Below are 27,815 nucleotides of genomic sequence, written 5' to 3' on the forward strand. Positions count from 1 at the left end.
CATCCTTTTTGCTCTGCCGGTTTGTGACATTCTCCTGTCATCCCACTGAGTTTGCACTTCTCAGATCTCAAGTAAAATCATGCATATATTTAAGGCTCTTTGTAGCCTGTCTTTGGTGCTGGTTCCAAATTCAGCCAAAAAAAAAAAAAAAGGACTGCACCTTCCAGCTCCTTGATGAGAAAGTTGTCTGTCAGTCTGTAGTGAGGGACAGAGACTGGGCAAATCAGTGTACGAACAGAATAACAGATGAATTGCTCCCTCACTTTTAGTGGCTAGCTTGTATCTTCTAATACTTCAGGCTCTACGTTTAGATTGATATAATAAAGTATTTGTTTAGCATTATCCACGTTTATCATACTGCAGTTGAGTCTGCTGTTCTCATCAGTATGATCACAGCTTTAATTTTAATGCTTGCAAAAATTGAGAACAATTAAAAATGTAGATTGATCCCTCTTCTGTTGTAATTCATAAATCCATCAGTCCAAGAAATAGTTATGTAACCAAATACATAAACTTTGTTAACCTTGTCTGATTCATTATGAATTTTTCCAGCTGATCATTTTGAGTTCTAAACAGATAAGATTTTTTCCAAATTTTAAAATTAAGTGTTAAAATGAATGCAAAGTTCAAAGATAATTTTTCTTATTTTTTTTAATGTAGCATGAAGTATTTCATAACACGGAGTATGATGTAATGTAGTGTTTTGCTTTGCTTTTTTGTTTATTTTTCTCTAAAACGTCAATCTGCTCAGAGGTCGTCTCTTGAATAGTTCAAGTGTTCAGGCAATTTCTTGAACACTTGAAGTGTTCCTGTTTTCAGGGCTTGTACTGGTATCTCTGACAACTTTACAGCAATAGATGACTGTAATAAAAGAGACAGGAAAACATGGAGTCGTCTCATGGATAGTTTCTCATCTCATGGAAATGTTGTAAAGATAAGCCCATTAAGTGTTCTGAGATGTTCACACGTGAAAATTGTGAGGGACTGGTACAAACCAACTTTGGTGTTTCTGCAGCCCTTCTTGGAGCACGTGCTGATGTGGATCTTGCTGCAAGTGTGCTTGCACCATAAAGTCACCAATCCACGTTGCTGAGGAGCACATGTGATCTGTGCCACCTTGTGCCCTTGAATAAGGGGTAAAAGAGCTCCTGTGCTTCCTCATTACCCTTGTTTCTGCCAAAGGCAGGGGGATAGATCTCACTTGCTCTCTCTTCTCATTGAAGAAAACTTTCTTCACTTCTGCAGCAGGTACATTTTTTGCATAAACCACTGAAACAGGAAGTGCTCCATATATCAAGTCCTTCCGAATTGAAATTTGTGTCTGAACCCATGGTTGTTCAGACAGACCATGTGAATGGGGTTCATTTGATTAAATGTAGACACCTAGGTCTGTATTCATTTTTCCATTCCTTAGACGTCTGGTGCCATTTGAGAGGCCAGAAGGTTAGATAAGACTAGTAGATATGACACAGGACCTGCTGGGTAGCTGTAACTTTTTGCAGCAGGAGGTGTGTCAGTGAGGGTCACCACCTGGAAGACCTCAAATGGCATTGACAACAGCATCAAACCTGCACATGGTTTGATGTGACAACAGCATCAAACCTCCTTCTTACTCTGAGACGGAGAGAAGGAGGCTCTGTGAACATACCTCTTTCTAGGGTACCTGATTAAAATAGACCAAGTGCATTAGGCTCAAAAAAAGCAAGTTTATCTTTCCTGTATTATAAAAGATAGCTACATTCTATTCCAGATAGCTACTGGATGAAGATGGATACCCAATGATATCCAAAGTTAACGTGAAATTAATCCCACCTATACATCTCCTGTAAAGAACCAAAAAAAACATGCTCTATAATATCCCTTCACATAGACACTGCAGTATGTCCCTTGAGAGGGAGACGGGGAATTGACTCTATGTCACTGGCCTTGATCACTCTTGCTCTGAGGCTATTGAAACAACAAACACTGCTGGCTATATCTGCTCTGATATGGAAAGCATTAGTTGCTGGCATTAGTTCCTTCAGCAATTGCAAAGTGAACATCAGATGCCAGCATTTTTTATTAAACCAACAAGACAGGCTGACCAGATCTAAGGCATAGCGCCAAAACAACGCAAGAGAAGATTCCTGCAACTGAAGTGCATCCACATTTTCTAACAAATTGAGATTTTGGTAATTTTTGTAATTTGATATTTTTGACAGTGAAACTCTGAAACTAATCATGAGCTCCCTGGTCTGTCTGCAGAGAGTTTTCTATTATTTATTCAGGTATCAGAACAGAGATGAGAGCAGAGGTGCTGTCCTTCAACATTCTCATTTGAAGTGCTGTTTTCATTGCATTCATTGCAGGGACTGTTTGTAAAATTTGCTGTACAGGGAGAAGTCACATCTGAGGCTTAGTGGCCTTTCCAGTGGCTTGCAAAAGGTTGTAATTTACCACAGCTCATTAGGAGCCCTGATCAATGCAACACTGGGCAAGGCAAGGCATTTATGCGTTTCTGCCAAGCTCAGATTCCAGTTTCTGGGAGGCTTCTTACTTCATCTCACTCAAGATATTCTTGTGCAAGACTATGAAAGCATGAGTGATACCGGTTAGAGACAAGAAGATCATAAATCTGCAGGATAACCTTTTTCCTTGATAAGATATTGATAACAACATTGGATTCAGAAGTGATCTAGGTATTTTATTTTAACCCTTTACTAGAAAAAGGGGATATGGTCCTCAGAAGACAGAAAGCTTAAATATGACTGTCCTAAATGTAAATCCTATTTGATACATGTACATAACAATTGCAGTGGTCTTCCACCCACTGCAGTTTTAACTAATGACACAACAGCCAGCACCTATATAAATAAGAAATAAGAAAAGATGGCTCACTGCATGGAAACCATTGGTAGAAGTGAAAAAGAGCAGTAAAGGCAGAAAGTTGGAAGTAACTAAGGACTTCCTAAAAAAGCAGCTGGTAACTAACAGTGAACAGCCATGCATGTAACCACCTTCATCCAGTGGGTTGTCTACAACTCTCCAAGGGTGCAGTTCCCCTCACATCAGGCAATATGGGTGGAATGTATTCCTCTGGTTCCACGTGCTGCTGTCTCACAATACTGCCAGCTGCCAGAACTGACCTCCTCAGGAGCCAGGCAGCAGAATCTGTGCAAGGTAACTGTTGAATGCTACAGGGAAGAGCCCTCTCTCCCTCTGAGGATGACAGACCAGTGAGCACCTAGGCAGCACCAGGCTGCATTTCACATCCATGAATTTCACCTTTCATTCATAAACTATGTGAGTAGGCAGTGTGGTTTTTTTTCCATCTTGACCATCCTATCTAATTAAGAAAACTACTTTTAACTGATTACATAGGGAAAAGCTGTATTCTTCCATTGAAGATTTTTTGCAGTTTCTCAGCAGTCTGCAGTCCAAATGTCCAGTGCAAATTTAATTGCTACTTCCAGTCTTCTCTCCCTCTTCTATTACTTGCTATCATGCTAACAGTGCTTTGATCACTGCATTCCACTTCAGTACTGATTTGTGCTGCTACAAGATGGCTATACAAAACTTTCTAGGATACTGCAAAGGAGGACATCAAAGCTGGAAGAAGAGGGAAGGGAAATTTACTGCAACTCAGGAAAAGTCTCAGCTCATGATAAATAACAATCATTAGGAAGATGCTGTGCAGGAAGCAGCAGTTGTAGAAGAAAATGGGACATAAAATTTAGGCCCCAAATCTTAAGTCCCAAGGCTGGGAAACTCATAATATATTTTCCAAATAGCCTTCGCTGTGGTTTTTGCGTATAGTTTTGCTAAAATTGGAATATGTAATACCTACTGCTTTCTTTCTATTTCCCTTCTACTTTTATTTTCTTTTTACTTTTAAATGTAATTCAGCTTTGAGAGACAAGATCTGTTAATTCAAAAATCAGTGAAAGATCATTAAGTCATAGAACAGTTTGGGTTGAAAGAGAAGACTAGTTCCAGATCACCTGGCATGGGCAGAGACACCTTTCACTAGACCAGGTTGCTCAGGGCTCCATCAAGCCTTGCCTTGAACATCTCCAGGGATGAGGCATTCACAACTTCTCTGGACAACCTGTTCCAGTGCCTCACCACTCTCATAGCAAAGAATTTCTTCCTAATATCCAGTCTCAACTGACCCTCTTTCAGTTTAAGATCATTCTTCCTTGTCCGGTCACTACATGGCCTTGTAAAAAGTCCCTCCCTGGTTTTCCTGTAGGCCCCCTTTGGGTACTGGAATGTTGCTGTAAGGTCTCTTCTCCAGGCTGAACAGCCCAAGCTCTCTCAGCCTGTCCTCATAGGAGGGGTGCTCCATTCCTCCGATCATCCTTGTGGTCCTCTTCTGGACCTTCTTGATAAGGTAGCCTTTGGCAGACCTTCACTGTAATGTCACCTGTCCCTGCCCCTCCCTTTAATCCTGACCTGTAAATTCTCAGTTGGCTCCACATCTATCCCCAGGTGGAGCTTCATGCATTCCAGCTCCTCCTTGACATATTCTGGTGTTTAGAAGCTTACTCTTTCTCCTTCTTCCAGTTGATCTATAAACAGATGGAAGTTTGGAAGGTGCTAACTCTAAAAATTGTATTTTAATTTTACTGTTGAAGACAAGTACTATAAAATATGATCTTTGGCAAAAATAAAACGTCACTTAATGCCCAGTTTTCAGTTTATAAAGCCAGTAAACATTCTTAAAACATTTTGTTTGCTGAGCCATCTTGATCAAGCAGTGTCTAGTTATTACTGAAAAACTTGTTGGTGTCTAAGAGAAATTAATTTGAATAAGTGTACTCTGCTTTTGTTATTAGTTATGACGTGGACTTGACAGTGAGATCCCTATTTCAAATGGCATATCATAGAACCCTTGTCTTCAGGAAACTGTAGCCATGGCAAAGAATACTCTGAGAGTGCACAGCAAATCTAGTCACCTTTGGGGAACTAATATGTGAAAGGACAGCTTTGTCTGTTTGTTTCCATCCTGCAGTAAAATGATACTTCTCCTTCAGCCATATTGATAACCACAAGCAAGGAAAAATATGTATGTTGCCAACACATGAGCCACTGTCGCAGATTTATTACCTTGCAATACCTTTTTGTGGTTTGGATTATTTAGAATTTATGGGTTGAAAAGTATGTTAGTTTATCCTTGCCATGCTATGAGAAGTATAATCCTAATTTTAATCTACAGGAATATCAATTAGAGATAAAGCATGCAAATCCTGCTAGTGGTGAGAGTATTGTAATTATGTTCATGGAGAAAGGTAGTGAGATAGAAACCCATATGAAATAATGTAGCTGAATGTTTAATGGTAACAATATCAAAACCAGTAAAGATGTAAGAATATCTGCCAGATGTATGGCATTTTAAGGAATCAGATATTTTTAAAGCAGGTTGCACTTCAGTACATTTTTACTATCTTTTCCTTGATTCAAGACATAAAAAAAGCCGAACAAAGTGGAAGTTAATCTGATTCTACAGAGAAATTTTTAAACATCCTGGAATAAAACTCAACTTTATTTACAGGCAGTTCTAGTAACACTGCTTATTATTAAGTCTGACTAAGTTCCTCTCTTTTTTGCTTATTTATATTGTTTAGCTTTGGCTTATATTTTCCATGTTAGAATATTGTCTTGGGTAATTTTTTTTAAATGCATTTTGACAAAAATGGCTTGACTTTCTAAGTATCATGAAGGGAAAGAAACTTTTGCTGTACACATGGAAAAAACCCCCTAACATTTTCACTGAACATCCTAGACACCATTGTGTTATAGGTATACATACATCTAATACTTGGTAGTGGGGGAATGCTGTCAAATCAGGGTTGTTTTTCTTTCTTTTTTCCCCAGAAATTTTGCTCAGATTTAAGCTACAAACTCTTGAAACACCTCTATTTACAGTTGGATCTGTTTGCATTTGATAGCTAAATTATATGTAATTTTATCTACCATACATGCTCCATCCTTTCTCAGTGATTCTATATTGACCTGATTGCAAGAGCATCCTTCTCTGCCAAATGTGTGAGGTTGCTTCATCGCACAGCTGCATGACATTTCAACAGGATTTTCTCTGCAAATATCACTGTGGGCAGGGGTAATTTACTGAGAGATGAGAATCACAGGGTAAGGTAAGTTTGAAGGAGTGAGCAAGTTTGAAGATTATCTGGTTAGCATCTCAAAGCAAGGCTCACTTCAAAGTTAGATGAGGTTTCTCAGGCCCTTATCCAGTTGTGTTTTGTAGATACACAGGAATGGAGGCTCCACATCCCCCCAGGGCAATCTGTTACAGCGGTGAACCACTCTCACTGTGAAAAACTTTTTCCTAATACATAATCAGACTATTCTTTGCCCAAAGATGTGTCAGATGTCTCTCATCCTTTCATGGTGTTCTCCAAGAAGAGTCTAACTCTGTTTCCTTTAAAGCATCCGATTATACTGTTGATGACAGCAATAAATCCTGCCTTAGCCTTCTCTTTGGAAAACTGAACAAATTCAGTTCCCTCAGCATCTCCTCATATGCCATTTGTTCCAGCCCCCTCCTCATTTTAGTGGCTGTCCCTGGACTTGCTCCAGTTTGTCAAAGGCTGGCTTCAGCTTGGAAGCCCCAAATTGGAAGCAGTTTTGCAGCTGCCAAGGAGAGGGGAACCAGCCCTGCTCTCAGCCTCCTGTAGATGTTTGTATTAGTACAGCCCAGCCCCTGCTGTATTTCTGCAGGGGGTTATTCTATTCCAGGTATTTGCCATTTTATTACTCTGTGTTTTCCAGTGCTGAACTTCATGAGCTTCCTGCTGGACCATTTCTCCAGCCTGTTGAGGTCCACCTTATAGGGAACTTTGCTCTGCAGCAAATCCACCACTCTGCATGCTCCCTGTCCTCCATTTTGGTATCTGTCATTAACTTGCTAGGGGTGCAGTTCCTCCCTTCATCTCTATTGTTAGTGAAATACCTCAGTAATGATTGCCTACGAATACCACTGCAAGCTTGCCAAATTTCAGCTGTTGATAAAAATCTGTTGAGACTAGCAGTCCAGTCATTTTCCATCCACCTTATAGTTCATCTGTGTAGCCCATATCCCACTTCATTGGGACTGAGAAAACTGGTCTCACTCGTGCCTTTAGTGCCTTTCTTCTTCTGTGTTTGGCAAAAGTCACATCAGCAAAATGCAGTAAAAAACTGATCTTGCAGTATAGGAAGATGGGTTGAGGAGAAAATAAAGGTGGTCTCAATGAAGAACAAAATGGGGCCAGTGAAGAAATCTTATGGGTCTGGTAAGGTAGAAACTTTGAATCCCTGGTGAGGTGCTGTAGCAGGCTGTAGTGAGCTGTGAGACAGAACATGGAGGAATAAGAAATGCCCTAGTAGTAGGAAATAGATGATGTATAAGTTCCTGGAAGAATTTGAGATTAACTGCAAAAGTAAGATGAAGGAGAATCTCCAGAACTGAAAAAGCTGACGAAGAGACTCCTGAAGAAGTCTGAACTGGAGATAAATAGTGGAATTTAAAAGTTCTCAGGCAATGTGACTTGGACTGGGGATGGGCTAAAAAGATGACTGAAACAGAGCAAGTGCATGTTTGCAAAGCATGGAGAAGTAAAAAGGCTCACAGGGAGAAACAGGGAGAAACAGGGAGTATGGAGCTGGCCCCATGTAGAACAACCTTCCTCCCAACAGATATGGGTAACTCTGGCTTACTGTTGCTCTCTGTTACAGATTTTCCCAGCAGGTAATGGATTAGCCCAGCTGTTGGTTTGATCAAAGGCCCAATATGGCCGATGTTGGTGCTGTACACATGAGCTTCCATCACTCCTGAAACAACTATCACTCACAGAGACTTGTTGGATTTTGATTATTTTAATTCCTTAAAGCCTTGGTATATCTCATGTGCATAGAGAAAATAAAGTTACTGCAGTGAGATCATGGCAGCAACCTTCCTAAAGCTGAATCATGCCAGTACTAAATTTGTGTGCATAGATCTTTCTCTCTCTCTGCCTAATGTCCTAACATGTGAAATGAAGACCCTGCTGTTCTACCACACAAGACCCCTGTGAACGAACATTTACTGGTGTCTTTAAAGTGCCCATCTGCAATAATGAACTGAAAATCCCATGTGAAAAATAGACAGGACTGTTTTCAGAGCAGGCTTGAATAAGAAAGAGGACATGAGGCTACATATGAGTAAGGGTGAAAAGAACTAAAATATTGAATAGGTGCTCAGTCAGTGAGTATGGGTTTGGAAACTAGCAATGGTATTAAAAAATACAGTATCTGAAATGGAACAAAAATTGTTTACAGGCTTGCTAAACACACATACCCAGCATATTTCTCAGAAAGAATGGAGCATCAATATATTTCCACTTCAGTCCTTATATGGAATTGTATGTTCATCTACCTTGCATTTATTTATTCTATAGGTAGATAAGGGATGACTGCAGAGAATCAAGGAGTTAATTTGCTTTTGACATGAGCTCTCGGATATGACCTTCAGTTCATTATATTCTTTATTTAAGGTGAAGGATTTTGCTGGTTTTATTTCAACAAAGCACTGAAGATCTTACTCTTCAGAGAGAGGGATGCGTTTTGGTACAACAGTACATAAGCAAATATTAAATGCTCTCTGTGCCCCCCCTCTTTTTTTTTTTTCAAAAGCATTTAAGAATATTACTTAGGCCAAAGACTGCCTTTTCAAGAAGATCTAAAATGTTGTTGTATGGATAGCACCATCTTTTTAATAATTTTTTTAAATGGCAGCTTTAGGTATTAATAGCTTCAAGCTGTTTTAATGTATGACCCATTTTTTGACTCATAAATGCCTTGTTTCCTCTCTCTCTAATTCACTTTATTATCAACAAATGTGGATCTGTCTGGAAATGACAAGTAACCTGAAAGCTGCATTGCCTAAGAGACTGACCCCACTTCTCCACGGTCCTTCCAGGTTGTTCCAGAATTAAAAACCAGAGGAGAAGAACAAAATTATTTGTCTTGTTTATTACAGGGGAGATATGGTAAGAAGTAAATGACAACAGGTCCCCAAGACCACCATTTCATGAATTCTGATGAGAGCCATGTTTATGTCATGTAGCAGCCTAAAATGGATGAAGTCTGGAGGTGTTCTTTATTAGGGTCAATTTGCTACCAGATTACTTGGGGAAGTTCTCCTTGTCCCAGAGAAATTCCTCAGATATGTGCCTGCCAACTGCTTGATCCTTTTCTGATGACATCACGGGACAAATTTTAAAAAATAAGAAGAAGGTTTCTGTCCTGTGGCCAATCCTGAATCCCAGGTTCAAAACCAGAGTTTTCATTGCAACATTCTCTAAGTGTGAGAGATATTAAAGATGTTTTTGTGAGAACTGAGACTCTTTGAAAAGTGTAATGCCAGATGTAAGTTAGTCCAACAAAAATAGGCTAAGTAGAAATAAAAAAAGAAATATGTATCTAATGGAAATGTAGTAAAGTATTTCAGTATATTCAGCTTAATAAATCTGAAATCACTAGCTTTATTGTAAACCTCAGTCTTCCTGGCATAGTCAAGGAATGGAATGGAGGTTTCATTTACTGCATACTATGAATCATTACTTCAGAAACACTACAGAAATGTTTAGAACTGGTATTTATGCAACTGGGAAGTGATTGGTGTATGCTGTCCAGTTGTGTGGGTTTTTTTTGTTTGTTTTTTTTTGTTTTTGTTTTTTTTGTTTTGGTTTGGTTTTTTGTTGTTGTTGTTCTGTGTTAGACTCAGCACTAAAATTGTCACGGGAAAAAATTAATTGAAGAGCTGCTTTTATTCTTTAGATTTCCATTATTTTCTTTGTCTGTTTAATCTTTGGATGTTCTGATGTGAGGTGCTGTTTCTACCATTAGATTTGTGCACTGCTGCTCTGTAGAAGGAACAAGAGGTACAAGATATAGTAAAAAAATAATTTGTCCCAATCAGGGGTCCTGAGATAGATTTGAAATTCAGTACTTGTTCAGCTACTCAGATGATATTAATCCTCATCCTGTTAGCTGAAGTCTAGTGGAATTATCCATTATGAATGGATTTATCACTCCACTGGAGTAATTACTATTAAATATGATTTTGCATAGATATAATCTATAAGCCCATTTCAACTGTATTTTTGACCAAATGAATTTGTGATGATGACAGCATCCATAACAAGAAGTTGAACTATTGTGATTCATTAATTTAGCAAGGCTACCTTGTAGTTACGAAATATTTTTGAGGAGAACTGATGAATTTTAAATCAAGAAGTAAATACTGCATTAGGATCTTGCTGCTGAACTTGAAATTGCCATTTTAAATTTTCTTACATTTTATTGCAAAATACTAATAACAATTGCTTAAGGTCTTAGGAAAAAGCTTGAGCCAGTTCAATTTCTTGTCTGAGAATATGATCTTTTTCATTTGCACACATATATCAAAGGGTTTAAGTGAACTCTGACGGGTTCAGAAAAATATCTCCTGTCTCTCTAAACCAAAAAGAATCCAAATAATGCATTAGAAGGTGCTTTGAATATGAATCAAATTTAATAAACTATAAACGACTTGCAGGTACCTATTCATACATTAAAAGCTTAACTAAGAGTTGATATCTGTTGTGTTTGGTGGATTTTTGTGCATTTGCAGAGCTGTACCTTATCAGGGAGGAATATTCTTTCTCTCTCCTTCTGTACACCTTTGTCTCATCATCTGACTCACTAGCAGGTGCAGCAGCAAGCCTTCTCTTTGCCTCTGATGCAGAGTTATGTGTATTTACCTTTCCAAGCCTGCTGTTCTGCATACACTTGCACTGCTGTTCCATTCTTGAGGGATGTGTGCTCCAAAGTGTGCAGCTGGAAGGGAGCTGACCTCTTGGATAGGAGTACAAAGGGTTCTCCAGCAAGGTTACCAGGGTTATCAGCAAGTGAAAACAAGAATCAAGAATATGTCTCATATGGCAGTTCCCACTGGAGTTTGTGGAGCAATGCTGAGGCTGGAGAATGAAGAAACAGTTCTTCATTCAGAATCTCTGCACTGTTGGCTTATCTTCCCATTTTATGTATTATACTTTTCAACATGACCTGATTGAAGCTGGTTTTAGATTCTGTATTTGGCAACAGAAAGGTATTGGTTAGAATTATTTAACTTTGTGATCTGTAAATCCACATAAATATATATGTGAAATAAAGTGACTATGGTGCTAGATGGAATTAATGAAGTACAATTTAAGCTTAGTGATGTTTCAAAATATTTTTATTAAGATTAGAACAAAATTAAAACCAAACCAGAAGTAAATGAAAGAAAAGAGGCTTATGGGCAGTAATTGAAATATCTTCCTGTTTGTCTTATAGAGGATATCACAGAATCACAGCATGATCAAGGTTGGAAGAGACCTTCAAGATCATCTAGTCCAACCATCAACCCAGCACCACCATAATCACCCCAACACCATATCCCCAAGTGACACATCCAGATGCCTCTTGAACACTTGAGACAGTGACTCCACCAACTCCTTGGGCAACTTATTCCAATGCCTAACTACTTTTTCAATGATTTTTTTTTTTTATAACTTTTTGGAACCTCCCCTGACATAACTTCAGGTCACTTCCTCTTGCCCTTTTACTTGACACAGGGCAGAAGAGACTGACCCCCACTTCACTTCAAGATCCTTTCAGGTAGTTGTAGAGTCTTCTCAGACTAAATAACCCCATTTCCCTCAGCTGCTTCTTATGAGACTTATGGCCTTCCTTGGAGTTGCTCCAGCACCTCAATGTCCTTTTTGAAGTGAGTGGCCCAGAACCGGATGCAGGATTAGAGGTGTGGCCTCACTAGAGCCAAGGACAGGGGAAGGATCATTGCCCTGTTCCTTCTGGCCACACTATTCCTGATACAGGCCAGGATGCCACTGGCCTTCTTGGCTACCTGGGCACATGCTGGCTCATGTTCAGCAGCTATCAACCAACACCCCCAACTCCCTGTCCGCTGAGCAGCTCTCGAGCCACTCTGCCCCAAGCCTGTAGCAATGCACAGGGTTATTGTCACCCAAGTGCATGCCCTGGCACTTCACCTTATGCAGATATATGTTTGAATACATGGACTAAGTGAAAATAAAGCATTAATTTTGGTCATATTTATACCACAGTAAGCTTAGATGAGAGCCTGGTTTCTCCTAACTTGCTGCTCATTCAGGTCATTTTCTGGAAGACTAATGTCTGAAACAGAGGGTTGGAAGCTCTTGGGACTATTTAGGTGTGACAAAATAAAAAGTTTTCCGGTGGTTTTGGTGAAAGTTGTCATAGCTGCTGGCTCCTGCAGGTCTAATGCCAGGAGAGGCTGTGGGGCTGTGACCGGATCCCGTTGGTCTTCCCAGAACAGAGGTGAGGAGGGATGCGCTGCCATCAGCTGCCAGCTTCTGCTCCACTGGGCTGCTGCTTTCCTGTTGAGGCTTGGACAGGACCGTGGTGGGTTAATAGGTTTGCTGTGCTAAGCTTAGTGCAACATCCACTTCCAACATTCAGCTGTATGCAAGAAAGAATATTTTGGCTAGAAATGAGTAAACAGATGGCTTTTCTGCAGTAGTTAGCTATTAAAGAGTATTATGCAACAAACAGAAGTTCAAACCTGGGTGGATTATTTTCCCTTTCATTTATAAGAAGTATGCATACCTGGAAAATGAATATTCAGCAGGAGTCCCTGGTGTCTAGTAGACTGGTATTAGGTGTCTCCCATGTGAACAGGTAATATATTTTTAAACGTCATGACAGAAGTGCGGCTGTTGTGTCCATAATGCTCTACATTTAATTCTGCACTGATTTGGCTAATAGACATTTTCCTTCCTTTGTAATTTAAAGGGCAGGGAGCAATTACTGTCTACCAACAATAAAAAGTGAGAAGATTAATGAGGTGTTATATTGTGGCACCTGTGAAGCACTTGGAACTTATTCTGTGTTGCTGTGAGGAATAAGAAATGCCACAAATAGATGATAATGGATTTGCCAAAGTGAAATACAACTCTTTAATATATTGAAACAAAATTATCACCAACACAAGAGGCAAGTGCATGTATTTCTCACAGACCCAATTTCTCACACGTTGTTGCATAAGTTACCCCAAAAATACATCAACAAGCACTATTGCAAACATGTATTATGTGCAGTTGGCTACATGAATGTATTTCCTACCTTTCATGAGCCATGTTCTCTTTGCTTTCTCTTGATTGCATAGTCAGCATATGCAAATTAACCTGTGGACATTATCTGAATAAATAATTTAACTCCTTTGGGATAATTTAATGAATTTGGATATGTAAAACTTACTATTTACTGCTCAGTTAGTACTAATGACTGGGAAACCTGCACATGAAGAAAGATCTGCAGGAAAGAGGATATAGTGGAATGACAAAAAGAACACGTCCAGTGTTTTGGTTGGGGTTTTTTTGTAGCCTTTAGCACTAGATTTTCAGAGGGGATATCCAAGAGTTACTTAGAGATATGCTGAAAGTTTATGGCTGTCCTTGTTTGAAAGAAGAATCTAAGAAATCAAATAATTTTGAAAATCAGTTTGGTGGTGGTGTCTCAAATTGTAGCCTTTATATAACAATCTGTCCAGGTTCTGTTTCTTACTATTTCTTACATAGTTCTGAACTCCCTATCCCTGGAGGTGTTCAAGACCAGGCTGGAAAGGGCTCTGAGTAGCCTGTCTAGTGGAAGGTGTCCCTATCCATAGATGGAGGGTTGGAAATAGATGATCTTTAAGGTCCCTTCCAACCCAGATTCTGTGATTCTATGATATTTCTAGCATATGTAATTTTCAGTTTCTGGAGACCCTCTATGACATATGTAATCAATAATTATATTTTTTGTCACTGTGTGTTAACAGGGTCTGGCCTTAAAAAGCTAGGACACACCTAAGAGCTAGAACTACATGGTATTGACAGACTCCGCTGCCATGTGTCAAACTCTAGCATGTTTATCTCGTGGGTTTCTGTTCATTATTATTCACAGAATGACTTGGCATGCAAAGTTGAATTCAGCATTTTCCAGAGAACAAGTATAAGTCGAATACCTCAGCTACATCAATGTTTCCTCACAAACTACCGTGATTTTGTGAGGCGTCTTATTTCTGTGCATCCATCTTGCCTCCATTTTGACTCTGAGGAAAAACTAAAACATGCTACTGTAAGGTCTGTGTTTCCCCTACCAGGGTCCAGGCTGTCCAAGGCTCAAACTTGACATAACTTGTAATTTTTATTAACAGAGGAAGAGAAGTGTGTGTGTGTATATATATATATACATATCTATCTATCTATCTATCTATCTATCTATCTATATATATCACAGGCATTCTGTTATCCTTACAGCCCATGAGTACTGTGACCATTTTTGCAGCTCATCCGTGCAGGTGAAATGCAGTCCTTGTATGCAGTGACTGGACAGCATGGTGTATTTTCAGACTGGCTGTTTGTTTTCCTTCTGTCATGCTTTTTCACCTGTCCTTTGATCAGTTACACTTGGCCATGGGCTTTTTTCCCATCAGTTACTTACCCTTGTTATACTTCCAAGTATATGACTTTCAAGTAATATTTGAATGTCTGGGAGTCATATTCTTCCTACATGTACTAGTAGAATCATACAATAATTGAGTAGCCTGAGTTGGAAGGGGCCCACAGGGATCATTGAACTCCCAGCCCTGCACAGGACAACCTCAAGAATCACACCATGTGCCTGAGAGCATTGTTCAAGCATTTCTTGAACTCTATCAGGCTGGTGCTGTGACCGCTTCCCTCAGGAGCCTGGTCCAGTGCTCAGCCATCCTCTAGGTCAAGAGTTTTTCCCTAAAATCTAAACTGAACCTCCCCTGAAACCACTTCTGGCCGTTCCTTTGGGTCCTGTCACCAGTCACCACAGAGAAGAGATCAGTGTCTGTCCCTGCTCTACCCCTCATGAGGAAGCTGCAACTGCAATGAGGTCTGTCCTCAGTCTCCTCCAGGCTGAACAGACCAAGTGACCTCAGCCTTCCTCATATGGCTTCACGTCCAATCCCTTCACCATCTTGGTCACCCTCCTTTGGACACTCTTAACAGCTTTATATCCTTCTTATACTGTGGCCCCCAAAACTGCCCCCAGCACTCGAGGTGAGGCTGTCCCAGTGCAGAGCAGAGTGGGACAATCCCCTCCCTTGCCCAGCTGGCGATGCTGTGCCTGATGTTCCCCAGGACACGCTTGGCCCTCCTGGCTGCCAGGGCACTGCTGGCTCATGTTCAGCTTGGCAGGACCCCCAGGTCCCTTTCTGTGGCACTGCTTTCCAGCCTCTCATTCCCCAGTCTGTCCGTACATCCAGGGTTGCCCCATCCCAGGTGCAGGATCCAGCCCTTTCCCTTGTTGAACTTGTTAAGGCTGGTGATTGCCCAGCCCTCTAACTTGTTTAGGTCTCTCTGCAGGAGCCCTGTGTTACCCCACTAGCAACAGGCCACCAGTTTGATGTCACCCCACTCACTATAATGCTTTATGCCCATCCCTTGAGCCAGCTGCTCACCCATCTCACGATGTGTTTATCCAGCCATGAGCTGGATAGTGTGTCCAGAAGGACACTATGAGAGACAGTATCTAAAGCTTTACTAAAATCCAAAAATAATATGTCATCTGGCTTCCCTTGATCAGCTAGCTCCTTGTCATAAAAGGAGATTAAGTTTGAATAGCAGGACTTCCCTGTCATGAAGTTGTGCTGTCTGTGACCAATGACTGTGTTGTCCTTCAGGGGTTTCTCAGTAACTCCCACAATAATCTTCCCCCAAATTTTAACATAAATATATGTATTTATTAGTCTGGTTTGATGAAATTGGCTTAAGCACAAATGGGTCTGTATGTTCAGGAACTGTTTTTTTTCTTTCACTGGGCCCTAAACTGTGTGCCATTAGTCCAAGGGACTGCAGAGTTTCTGGTCCTAGGGATTACTGTTTTGGGACAAAAACAAGGAGCTTCAGATAAACCTTATTTGCTTGGGGCAAGTAGTCAAGCATTTTTACAAGCAGATGTCAGATTTTCCCAAGTGCCTCATTCCTTCTCTGCTGCCCATTGTGTTTTTGCATTTGGCATCCCTGCCTAGTCTTTTTTTCCTGTATTCTTGCAAGCAGCTGGCACAGAGTTGCTTGGAGATGGCCTGGTGGTAATCTGTTTGGGAAAATGTTTTTGTCTCTTCTCTAGCTGGTTCAAGAGGTCTGCATGCACTTTAATGAACTTCAAAGCACTACTTTAAGTAGTCTTTTATTTCACCAAGGTTTATTTTCCTGTGGCCTAAAGCACTCAGATTTCTTTGTTGTGACCACACGTGGCTGTACCAGTGTTTTGTTTCAAAAGTTCATTTTGAAATGCAGTATGCCCCTTAAAGTAAAATTTTAAGATTTCATTCTAAAGAAATGTAATTTGAAATGTTAGGTTGGTTTTGGTTTAAATTTTTGAAACAATGGTATCTAAATTATAATGTTGCATTATGCAATCAGCATTCCTAGTTAACAATTTTTTGAAGGTGATGTAAATAAGAACATTTAAATATTTAAAACATTTTTCTTAAAAATATCTTGTTTAATGTTGGTCATTGAAAGATTTTCCAATGAATTTAATGAACCTTTGGATAATTGGTTAAACTTAATGTGTGCATCTGAAATATTTGGATTGAGGGTTTGCCCAAGAATAGAAGGATCACATGAGCACTTAAAAGTCCTATAAAGGCACAGTAAAGAAAGATTTATGACTGATTCCTGTGTTTTTGCTGGCACTTACCTTTGAAATAGTTTGGAGGTAAGTGTAAGAATCTGACAGTACTTCCTGAAATACCCTTTTCCAATCTACTGAGTGCACTTAACCTTTTCCTTTCAGATGGCTGGATTGTGCTAGTTTATCTGAGCATTAAAAAAAGAAAAAAATAAAAGTAGTCCTGTGTCTGGGTAATTTTGAAAAAAGTTTACTAGGAACAGTGAAACCTGGAGAAAAGACTTCTTCTGGATGTGTTATGAAAGGATAAATGTCAGCCTTTTCACAAAAGCCATATTATAATTCTAAGACTCTTGTAAGAAATGCAGGGGTACAATTTTCAGCGGAGTCTTTGAAGGTTAGAATAACTTTGGTGGAGACAAGGCCGACTAGGACTTTCTAAAAGCATGAAAGCTGTACAGGATGTACATGAGATTGTTCGCTGAAGCTGGCCTTTTGGTTTGTTCATGCTTTCAGCTTTTCAAACATTTTACTCTTCAGATTGTTTACACTTAAGTGAGCTATCCTAAGTCCACGCTTCCAGAGCGTTTGCCTGCTGAGCACTCCACTTTGGCACACTTGTGGGCACAGCTGATTGCCACACTCAGGGCCCTGTTGCTCCTGTCTCCAGAGCCACACAGCAACTTGGTATTGCTGCCAGAAAATCATATCTTATGCAGCGCCCAGGGACACTTTGTCAGCAGCTTTTTCATCAAATTTGGCACACTTTAAGACAGCAGAATGAGGTTCCTCAGATTATATGACTCTTCATGCAGCAGAGTCTCTGAGACTGAGAGATGGTGTCAGGGACAGATTGTGCCCAGGGTAAACTGCACTTGGCAGGAGGTAGAAATGGGCAGAAAAACCCTAAACAATTTGTCTGGTCATTATTTTATATCCTAGGGAATTTGTTAAAAGTATTTTTTCCACTGGTGGTGTTCCTTAAAGAGTAGAGGGATCATCCAGTGAGCAGGGATTCAAAAGATACATGAAAACAGTAATTTACAGAGATTTTACTCCACAGATCAGACACTACCATTAATTTTTAAATAATCAAAAGTTATCTGCTAGTTGTTACAGGTAGCAGAGATCTGTAAATTAATCACTTAAAATGTAAGTATGTAAGAGAACATTTTTCTAGTGCTGCTTACCACAATAGAATCTGAAACACTAAATATTTCTCAAATTCTAAGGATCAGTGCAGTATCCAGCCTTTGGGAAGGAGAAAACTAATGAACGAGTACACTAACTGGAGAATTAGTAAGTAGAGAAAAGAACATCAGAATAAAAAACAGTCTAAGTAGAAGAGAAAATCGTAAGTGATGTACAAGTTATCAGAGTAATCTTTTGCAGAAGAGGCAAATTTTATTCCGTGAACAGAAAAACACAGGAACAGCTCAATATGCTGTTTTAAGAGAGACTGGCAAGGCCTCTTTCAGATTTTTAGGCTTGCTAAGGGGCAAAGTCCTTATGAGAGCAGAAGAATTAGAAAGGACACTCTGAAAGAAAGGATGGAGGCAGAGGGGTGGCGTAGCAGGAAAGGTAAGGGAAAATGTGTACCAAGAGAGCAGCATCTGAATTGTTCTCCAGGCTAACTGGAAATAGCTGAGGGCAAACTACCTTAATTTCCAGAAGAGGACTTGGGCTGGCCATGAGGCAGTGAAGCAGCAGACAGTTCACAGAGAGAGGCTTAATCATTGGAAATATTGTAAGGGCAAGTTAAAACAAGTTCCTGTGGGGCAGGTCTAGATATGTGGTCTTTTAAGTGATGCTCTGCCTGTGCTTTACTGGATGCTACTGTACAGTGGGTGCAGAATATAAAATTTCTGTGGGTCTTTTGTCATTACTTAGATCACATTAAGACTGCAGGGCAGCTTGGCTGCTGGTAGAGATTTCAGCAATTTCTCCTCCTGCTTAACATGGCAAAACAGTGCCTGTGAATGTGTCTTTTATTCTTTTTGCTAATTATAAACATGGTTTTTTTCTTTGTAAATGTGCTTTGCATGAAAAGAAAAGCTTTGGTGTTTGAATATATTTCTGTCAAATCTTTAAAAATCAATATTTCTGCAAAATGAAAATCCCACTGTAAATATTTTTTCCTTGAAAATTGAGGGAGAGAAATTTTCTTATCTGAACTTTTTCTTTGCAGAAACTAGATTTCTGTGGTGATTTAAGTAGTCTTCTAAATATTAATAGGAGAATAATGTTTTCCCTTATTTCAGAAGTTAAATTCTGGCATAAAATAGTATGGCATTTATTGCATATTATGGCTTGCATGGCATCTCTCAACTGGTTCTTCAAAGCTGAAGGCTTCTGGCCTTTATTTTATCCCATGGGCAAAGTGTCCTAGCACACAAAACCCCAGGCTATGGGGAGTGGTTACTGTGAAGGCTTGTATTCTAAGAGAAGCAGTCCCACTCCAGAGGAGAAAAGACAGAATTACAAATCATATAAGGTGAGGCCCTATACATAAATGTCATTTCATAGCTTTAAAGGTGTTACAAAGAAATATTTGTCTTTTTTTTTTGTTTGATTTATTTATATTTTTAATTCCAATAGGACTGACTCAAAAAACTTCATAGTTTGTCTTGTGGATGGTTGGTAGCACTTACAAAGAGCTGCTCACCACAGGATTGCAAAAATTTTAAATTTAGCCTTGGTAAAAAATATATATTTGTGTCCTTGTATGATTAACGAGTTACATGTGGTCAAGAGATGGCAACACTAAGGTCCCTCAAATCTTCTTTAGTTAAAAATCTCAGGATGTGCTTGTGCAACTGGTGGGTCAGGTCACAGGAAAAAATGGATTATTTATAAAGATTACAGAAGCTAAATAATCGTGGCAGATTGGGTTGCTGGGGTACAGAGGGAGGCAGAAGAGTGGAGCCGTCCTGCCCAGGACATGAGCAAAGTGAGTAGTGAGAGAAGGAGAGCTTTGGATGAAATGCCTGCAGGGAGTCTGGGCATGAGAGAAGTAGCCAGGCAGAGTCAGGCCAGGCACCAGAGGAGGGAAGTTTGTCCTTTCTAGACAGGGAGATGAGGCTAGAAGGAAAAGCCCAAAGGTGAAGGTAAGAATGGAACAAGTGGCGCTGGATGGGCCAAATGAGAACAGCAGACAAAGAACATCTGTGGGAGGACAGAGCAGAGGTTCCCACTGACAGCAAAGGCAGCACCTTCTGTGTGTTTAAGAGCTTTTACTTCTCCTAAAATAGAGTAGCAAAAAGGACTTGTAGCCTCACTACGTACAACAGTTAGCGGGTGTCACTGACATCCTTCCTCTGCTGCTGAATGAGAGTGATCTGTCATCCTGTGCTGCATTAACACAAGTGAAGGGTCCACCAACGTGGCCCAGCTTTGCTGTCTGTGACTCTCTGAGGCAAAAAGGTAACATTTTAGTTTTTCTAGACATCCTCTTTAGAAGGTGAGAAGCTACAAAAAGCTGTTATTTGCAAACTTGTAATTTTATTAAGCCCAAGATAAGGTGACCTGTGCAAATCCTATTTGGTCCTTTTGTGATTATTATTATTATAATTATTTCTATATTTATAAGGTAATCATAAGTGGGATGCTGTTCCAATATATGAAAAAAAATCATCTGTGGAATGTGTCATATAGTGAAATATGTCACTGTAAATTCTCTACTCATTTTTCCCAAAGGCTGGTAGCTAAAAAAAGGAAAGAAGCAAAAATTATTACGTGGAAGCAGCTGATTTCTGGCCTGAAGAACTGAATTCTTTGTCCAATTCTGCCACAAATGCTTCTGTAAAGTTCAGAAATCATTAAAATCAAACTTCACAAGCATTCTCGTGTTGTATTGTAATTTTCTTTGTGCAGAATGGAAGTCCTACAGTCTGATTCATGTAAGTGTCGAACATTTGCTCTTGCAATTGCAGACAAGAAAAGTAGCACTCTGAACATTCAAAACCTATTTAATGGTGAGTACTTAAAAACTCAGGTTGCCCATAACTCAGTATATACTTTTGACCTTAATCTCTCTCAGTCTCATTTTTTTATCCTTTCAACTCGGAAGAGTGTTGGAAAAATATATTCATTAGGATCTGTCAGCTGCTAAATTGCTATAGTGGCATGGAAATACTGGGAGGAAGTTAATTCTGAATTCAGACAATGTGCTGATAATAAGGCACCAGACACTGAACAGTCATGGAAAAAAACCCTCACAGACAGAGTAGCTGCTCATTTAATGAATTATTTTTTATTCGATGCACTGATGAGCTGTTGCACTCTGAAATGTATGGTCACATAATTGAAGATAACATACATATGCACAGGACACATAAATTAAGGTTTGAGTCGCATTTGCAAGAAGCAGTTCAACCACCCGGTGTTTAAAATCTTAATCTTTTTCTAAGGTATACCCATATAAAGATTATGTGTGGGTGTTTCTGCATTCACCTTATGTACAGAAAGAAGTTATTAAATTTCTCTGCATAATGGAAAAAAATCCAGAAAATTGCTATTGCTTAGAAATTATTTCAGGTTTGGGCTATTCCTTGAAGTACAGCTTTCTTTACTTAAGAATAATGAAAATGACCCTGTAATTGAGCTGTAGTTTAGATTCCAACAGCATTGAGAAACAGAATGAATCAATTTCTCTGTATTTATTCAAAAGATTGTTTTGGTATGAATTTAAATTTCAGACCCATAGAACTGACAAATAGATCAAGCTATTTCCATTTTAGAACCCATCCCTCACTCCCCTGCCATTTCAAAGAAAAACTTCAACGTTTTTCAGAAAGCTGGGCAAACTTTTATGTTGTCAAGGGAATCTGCTGCAAAATTATTAGCTCACATGTATAAACCATAGAAAACCAATCCAAGGACTGGAAGTATGGGAGAGGGAAGTATTGCAAACATCTGAATTCAGGTATTAGACACATGAAAAAGTAGTCTGGGCTCCTTTACTCTCCCATCCATAGAACCTTCAGGAAACGTGGCTGGAGATGTCATAGACCACTCAGTGACAGTGCATAAACACATCCCTCCAGATTTTAATGCAGTCTGCAAATATTAGTGACAGATCTGAAAATAAAATAAAATTTAACAAAAATGAAGCTTTAAAGGACTGAAAGAATGTTCGAATTTATACTGACTTTACTAGGTAGTTCTAGAGGACATTTTTCTGCACACATGGAGTGGTTTACTTTTGGCATATCCAAATGTAGCATTTCAATCACTCATTTTAAAATTAACCAGAGTTAAGAATGAAGGAAAATGATAAAACTAATGCCAAAGGAAATGTTTAGTTTCATGTCAAATAAGAAGTTTTGATGACCTAAGAAGATAAGCTTTTATTTTCATGTTGCCAGAGCTTGTCCTCAACACTACTGTTTCTTGGTCAATACCAAGATATTTTGCATAAGTTTTTTTATTTAAGTTACCAAATTAAGTTGTATTTCATTTTAGTTCTAAAGAAAGCATTTCAGTGTCTTCTGACTACAAAATACATTTTCTGATACATTGTGAAATGCTATCAGTATTTAAAATTATTTTATTATTCACCTTTCATATAACTTTATTTTCATTTATTTTTCTTACATTTCTCTTTTGTCAGTTACATTTTTTTTCTTTTTTCTGCAGTGAGCCCTGTCAGTTTTCAGTTGGTTTCCTTGCCATTTTTCTTATTTGGCCTTCATAAATATATTCTGTTATTTTTAAATTAGTTCTTGGTATTTTCTCTCCTCAGTCTTTTATGTCAATATTTGTTCACCTCATCCATTTACTACATCAGCTTGGGATTTTCTATGCAAGTAGTCCTGTTGAGGTGTCCCTGCACTTACCCTAAAGGACAAGACAAGATATGAGCCAAAGACATGAGATAAATGAGAATAAGTGACCAGAGGAGCATCTCTCTGCCAGGATGGTCTCCTCCTGTCTTGTCTAGGTGTCAGAGGAGCTGATGTGCAGAGCTCTGCTCTGGTGGTCTTTCTGATTACACTTTGTATTTCCCTTGACAGGAAGACTTGTAAAGGCACAGGGCTGTGGGAAAAGGAAGAGAAGGAGCTAGTCATGCATTCCATTTAGAGGTGTGAATTATGGGCAGCTCTTTCTCAGCCTACAGCTTCTTTTCACCCAAGGGTGTCAAACTTTCACAGCTATGTTTATCCCTTACAGAAATTGTTGGTGAACTTAAATGTCAAGTTCAGTGAGGCAGGCACTAAGGTGGAAGGGACAGCATTGTTGTCTAAGGGAAATGCTTATTACTCATGGTTTTGATGCTACACCCAGAGACGTTTCTGATCACCAGGGAATAAACTGAGGATAGTGGGACAAGAAAGCCCTGCGTATATTTTAGTTACCTAAACAAGGCCAGGCCATGGGTGCAAAGATCAACATGACGACTCTCACTGCTGAAGAGCTTCACACTCCCAGGCAGGGTTTGGCCAGTTTAAGTGGACCTCTCCCAGGGCATGGGGCAGGCAGGAGCTATGCAAGGCTTCTCCTATGGTAGCATAGACAAAACCATCCTGTTTTGGGGGGGAGGAAGAGAATTTAGCTGTGTGAGTTGCATGTGCTCAGAGCCATGGATCAGGAAACACAATCAGGTCCCAGGGTGAGTGCTAGCTGATCTTCATCACCAGTGGAATATCAGCCATGGAGTGATGCCAGTGTCTGCTCCCATTGCTGGAGCCCATCTTCATGGCTGTAGCCTGTCTTGTGCCAATGCTGGTTTGGCATATGGTCACCTCCCAAGGTTCCATCTAGCCTAAAATACAGAGTGATGCTGTCCATTTGAGATAGAACTTCATGTAAGGCTTTCTCTCTCTGTCCTCAAGTTGTACTTAGCTTAATTACAGCCCTAGACATTTTGGGATATTTTTTTAAGCCAACACTTTCATTTGGATGGCATATGATTGTTCTTCAGGTTCTTTGAAGCTACTTTTTGAGAGTATAGTTTTGAGGTCCTTAATGTATTTGGCAGTTTTCTGTTTATTTATATACTTGGTCAATGCTATTGCAATACTTTTCCTTGAGATGTCTTGTGTTTCCAAGCACTTAGTTCTGTTCAAATAGTATTTTGTAAATATTTTGCCCCAGGCAGAAGTTTACATTCTAACAGCAGATTAATTTCATATGGAATGGTAGAATGGTGTTATAATAAGTAGAGTGTGTGGAAATGCATTTGTGTTAGACCTTGACTGCTTTTGAAATGACCATTAGTTTTGAGGGATGCCCTGGGAACTTTCATCCATTCAGGTAAAAAAGATTCAGAAGCTGCATATTAAAGTTTATTGTTTGAAAATAAATTCAGAAAACTAGAATTTCTCAAGGTGTCTTATTTAACTGCTTATATACTTTTTCCCTTAAGCCCTCCTACTATGAAATCTCTTTATTTCAGGTAAAGCTGGGATTGTGAATAAATTGGGCCTTACCTCACTGTTGTGTGGATTGGGTACTTTGGGCTATCCTAAATTCATCCTGCCTGCCAGTCAGATTATCTTGATGTAAAAAAACCTGAGTTTACATTATAAAACTTTAATTGTCTCATGTACACTTTCTTTTTACTTTGTAGTCAACATAGGGTTACTAATCTCTTTCTGATTCAGAGCTGCAGGTGATGAGTGAATGTGTAAAGTAGAGGTGTCTTTGTTTCCTTACACACTCATTGAAGTGTGAAACATGAAAGTGAGTGTAGAAGACAAGTTTGTTCTGCTCTGTAGGTTCCAAACACTTTGCATTTTGATTACATTTCATTACATTTGTTGTATTATATTTGGAAATGAGAAGTAAATTCTGGGGTTTTTTAGCTTTCTAATCTTTTCTGGTTTTGCACAGGCCTTGGAGAGAGGGCTTTGTCTGGGGTTTTCTTTTTAATTTGTGGGTTTTTGTGGTAAACATAGTTTGGTCTTTTATTTTTTTGTTATTGTTTGCATAGGTTACAAAGGGAATTGTAGAAAAGGTTCTGCTCTTGTATTTTGGGAATGATGGTCTTGCCAAAGTTAGTAAGCTGGGTTACGTTGTTGTACTATGTTCTCCAGAACACCAACCCTTGAAACCCAGCTGAAAACTGGATGAAGAGCAGACTGTTACAGTTTTTTTGTCAGGACACAGCATCAGTGGTCTGTGATGTGCGCTAACTAGCAGCTGGTTTCTGGATGAAATCTGATACGTTATTTTGATTTAGCAATCTGTTATTGGGATCTTCTTTTCATAAAAAGTTTTTCTCCTCATCTCCTCTAATAATTACTTGACTGAATTTATTACCAGCTTTTATGTCCACTATATAAACGGAAAGGATGTTATTTTTGGAGAATATGGGGCTAGGGGTATTTTAGTGTGCTTCCCACTGTGGTTCACCAAAGCCTGAATGTGATGACTGCAGGGCCAGTTTGCAAAACCTTGCTCAAGCGGTGCTGGAGTGGCACTGATGCTGAGGGTGAGAAGCAGCAAGGTCATGTTTAGATTCCTTTTGCTTTTTGAAAGTCTGTGTTAACAGATTGATAGTGCTCTCTCAATGTAGCAAGTTGGTGTGCAGGAAGGTGATGGAGACCCGAGTGAGGTTTGACACTTACAGGCATTGCAGGCAGGTGTGAGTAGTGGCACTGCTTCCCTGTGATCCCTGGGACCACAAACGCTGGGAGCCTGCAGGGAATGAACTCTCATTGCTTCTGCCTGCAGCATCCCTGTGGAAACAGGGCCTCATTGTGTGACTGAGGATGGACAGAACCTGTGGGACAGACTCCACACAAGCATGAAAAGATATTTATCTTTACTGCATCTTCCTTCTTAGTGTTTTCATGCAGCTTATTTGGAGTGTACATATTTAACGAATTTTTAAATTTGTTCTACGTTAGAAAAAGCTTTCATTCAGGTAATTTTTGAGTAATTTTTTATTATTCTTAAGTATAACTTTAATAAAAATGTGTTTGCAAACCTAGGTTTGATCTGAAAAAGGATGAATATTCTGAAAAGATGAAAATTTAATTTATCTGGACTGATAGATCAGTGATGACTGATACTTTTTGGTATTTCTTAATTTTGGTTTTACCTATGAAAGAGTTTTCTTTCATATCCAACTGAGAAACTAGGATTGCTTTAGTAAGTGTGTAATGTTGGAAAACTGCTACACACCTAAAGAAATACGTAATTGTTTTGAAACTTGAATTTTTTTTCTTGTACTGTTTTTTAAAGTGCAAAATTTAAATTTCTTTGTACTCCTTATTGAGATGAAAATAATTCTAGGAACCTTATCTTGTGTAACATGCATATCTGTATCAGTTTTTTAAAAAATTGATCAAAGATTATGAACATTTATCAAGTCGTCATGTGTACCTAACAGATTAGACTATTGCTATTAAAATTATATTGACAGTTATTAGATTGCTTGCTGGTTTACTTCAAATATTTAAAACTTTCTTGTTGTTATATACACCTAAGAGTATGTATTTTAAAGAAGCCACAGCGTGGTTTATTTAAAGTTATACTGACAGAGGTGATAAAGCTGCAGACAGAGGAGAATGGAGTGGAGAAGATAAGAAACAACAGCTTTGATCAGTAGAAAAAAAAAAAAAGAAGTCAATTAAATGAGGCACTGGGATAAAGCAAATTCAGAGGAAGGTTCAGAACTTTGAGAAGAATAAAAAAGTATAGTTAGATCGGCTTGTGGGGCTGGAAAAGGTAATTATATGGACAATGTATGTGTTGTGCCCATAATGATTGATTAATGATACTGTGTTAATTTTGGTACATTTTAAAATTTTAATTTTTTATGTTTTATCATCTAAAATATGCAAGGACTTTTTTCCCTGCTTAGTTTCATAGAATCATGTTGTCAATTGTGACATTCTTCAATTTTCCTGTCTCACTGAAAAACCAAAGATGTGTTATGTCAGCCCTTCACCCTTTACAATTCTTCACTTCTTCACAAGTTCCAAAGGAAAAAAAGTTATTTATGTAAATGTTCAAAATTAGCTGATGTATAAGTCTTGGCAAAGAACATTTGGTTTAAAAAATGCAGTTTTCCTGAATGATGCCAGTAGTAGTTTCTGCTATCTAACATGGTAAAGCCTCATGTGTCTCTAATAACTGATACATTTTCACTGAAAAGATTTGAATTAATATCATATTTGGGGACAGAAATTATATATATAAAGTCTCAAGGGGATGGCCGAGAGCACATGTGAGAGCGTGCCTTTGGCTGGCTGGGAGAAATCTTTTGGATGGTGAGAGGTACTGCAGCTGGAGATGTCAGGGAACTTAGGCTAGATGAGATATTTGAGCATACCTAAGGAAATCAGAAAGCTGCTGGGGAGTACGGGTTTGGAGCAAGAAGGTGTGGTTGGTGCCAGATGTCTCGGTTCATCAAAACACAGCAAGTTTTGCTGTGCTCATGAAGGGAATAAGGCAAAATTAGGTATGTAGGAAGAAATCTGAAAGAGAGTCTCCTAGGCTCAAAACCAGGATATGTTTGTTAGAGAAAATGTTGAGACTCTGGGGAGATAAAAGCCACCTGCTTACTAATCAGCAATTAAAGCATGCATGAAAGTGGGTAATTACTATAAACAGTAGGATTCTTCATGCTTTAGCTTGTCTGGTGCTGTCACACCCAATGGTATTTGTCTCCTGAACAATTTTTAGTGCAGACTCTTACTGAAGAGCATGTTTCGCAAGAACTGTTTGCCTTCCAGGGGCAATCCCAGAGTTCACTGGTGGTTCCCTTGGCAATTTCACATCCTCTCAGCTTTTTCAATGTTGCAGACCATGTGTGCAGCAACTACCCATAACAACCTCTTACCAGGTTCAGCTGGATGTGAATTCATTGCCATTTACAGATAGATTTGTTTGGTTTTCACCTGCACAGCATCCTGCACATGCCAGTCATGTGCATATCTAGGACATGTGCAGAAACATTTGTGTATCACTGGAACAGAAGTTCTTCGGCAACAATTTTCAATATGCTCTCTTTTTTTTTTTTTGTGCTAAAACCATTTCTTAATTTGTATGAAAGTGTTATTGTAATGAGAATAGGCACTTTTTTATGCAGTATTAGATCTTGACAAGTGAAGGAAAGCTTGCATCTCTAAATGGGCAATAATACTTGAAAATAGCTTCATTAGTAATTT

General features: G+C 39.1%; 1 protein-coding gene across 1 annotated transcript in view; it reads left to right on the forward strand.

Moving 5' to 3' along the window:
* Positions 1 to 27,815, forward strand: part of ESR1 (estrogen receptor 1) — a 163,186-nt gene that overhangs the window by 57,655 nt on the left and 77,716 nt on the right.

Source organism: Corvus kubaryi, unplaced genomic scaffold, assembly GCF_017639235.1.
Source record: "Corvus kubaryi isolate FWS band 111438036 unplaced genomic scaffold, C.kubaryi_AGA036_p1.0 split3-73, whole genome shotgun sequence".
Classification (NCBI taxonomy): domain Eukaryota; kingdom Metazoa; phylum Chordata; class Aves; order Passeriformes; family Corvidae; genus Corvus; species Corvus kubaryi.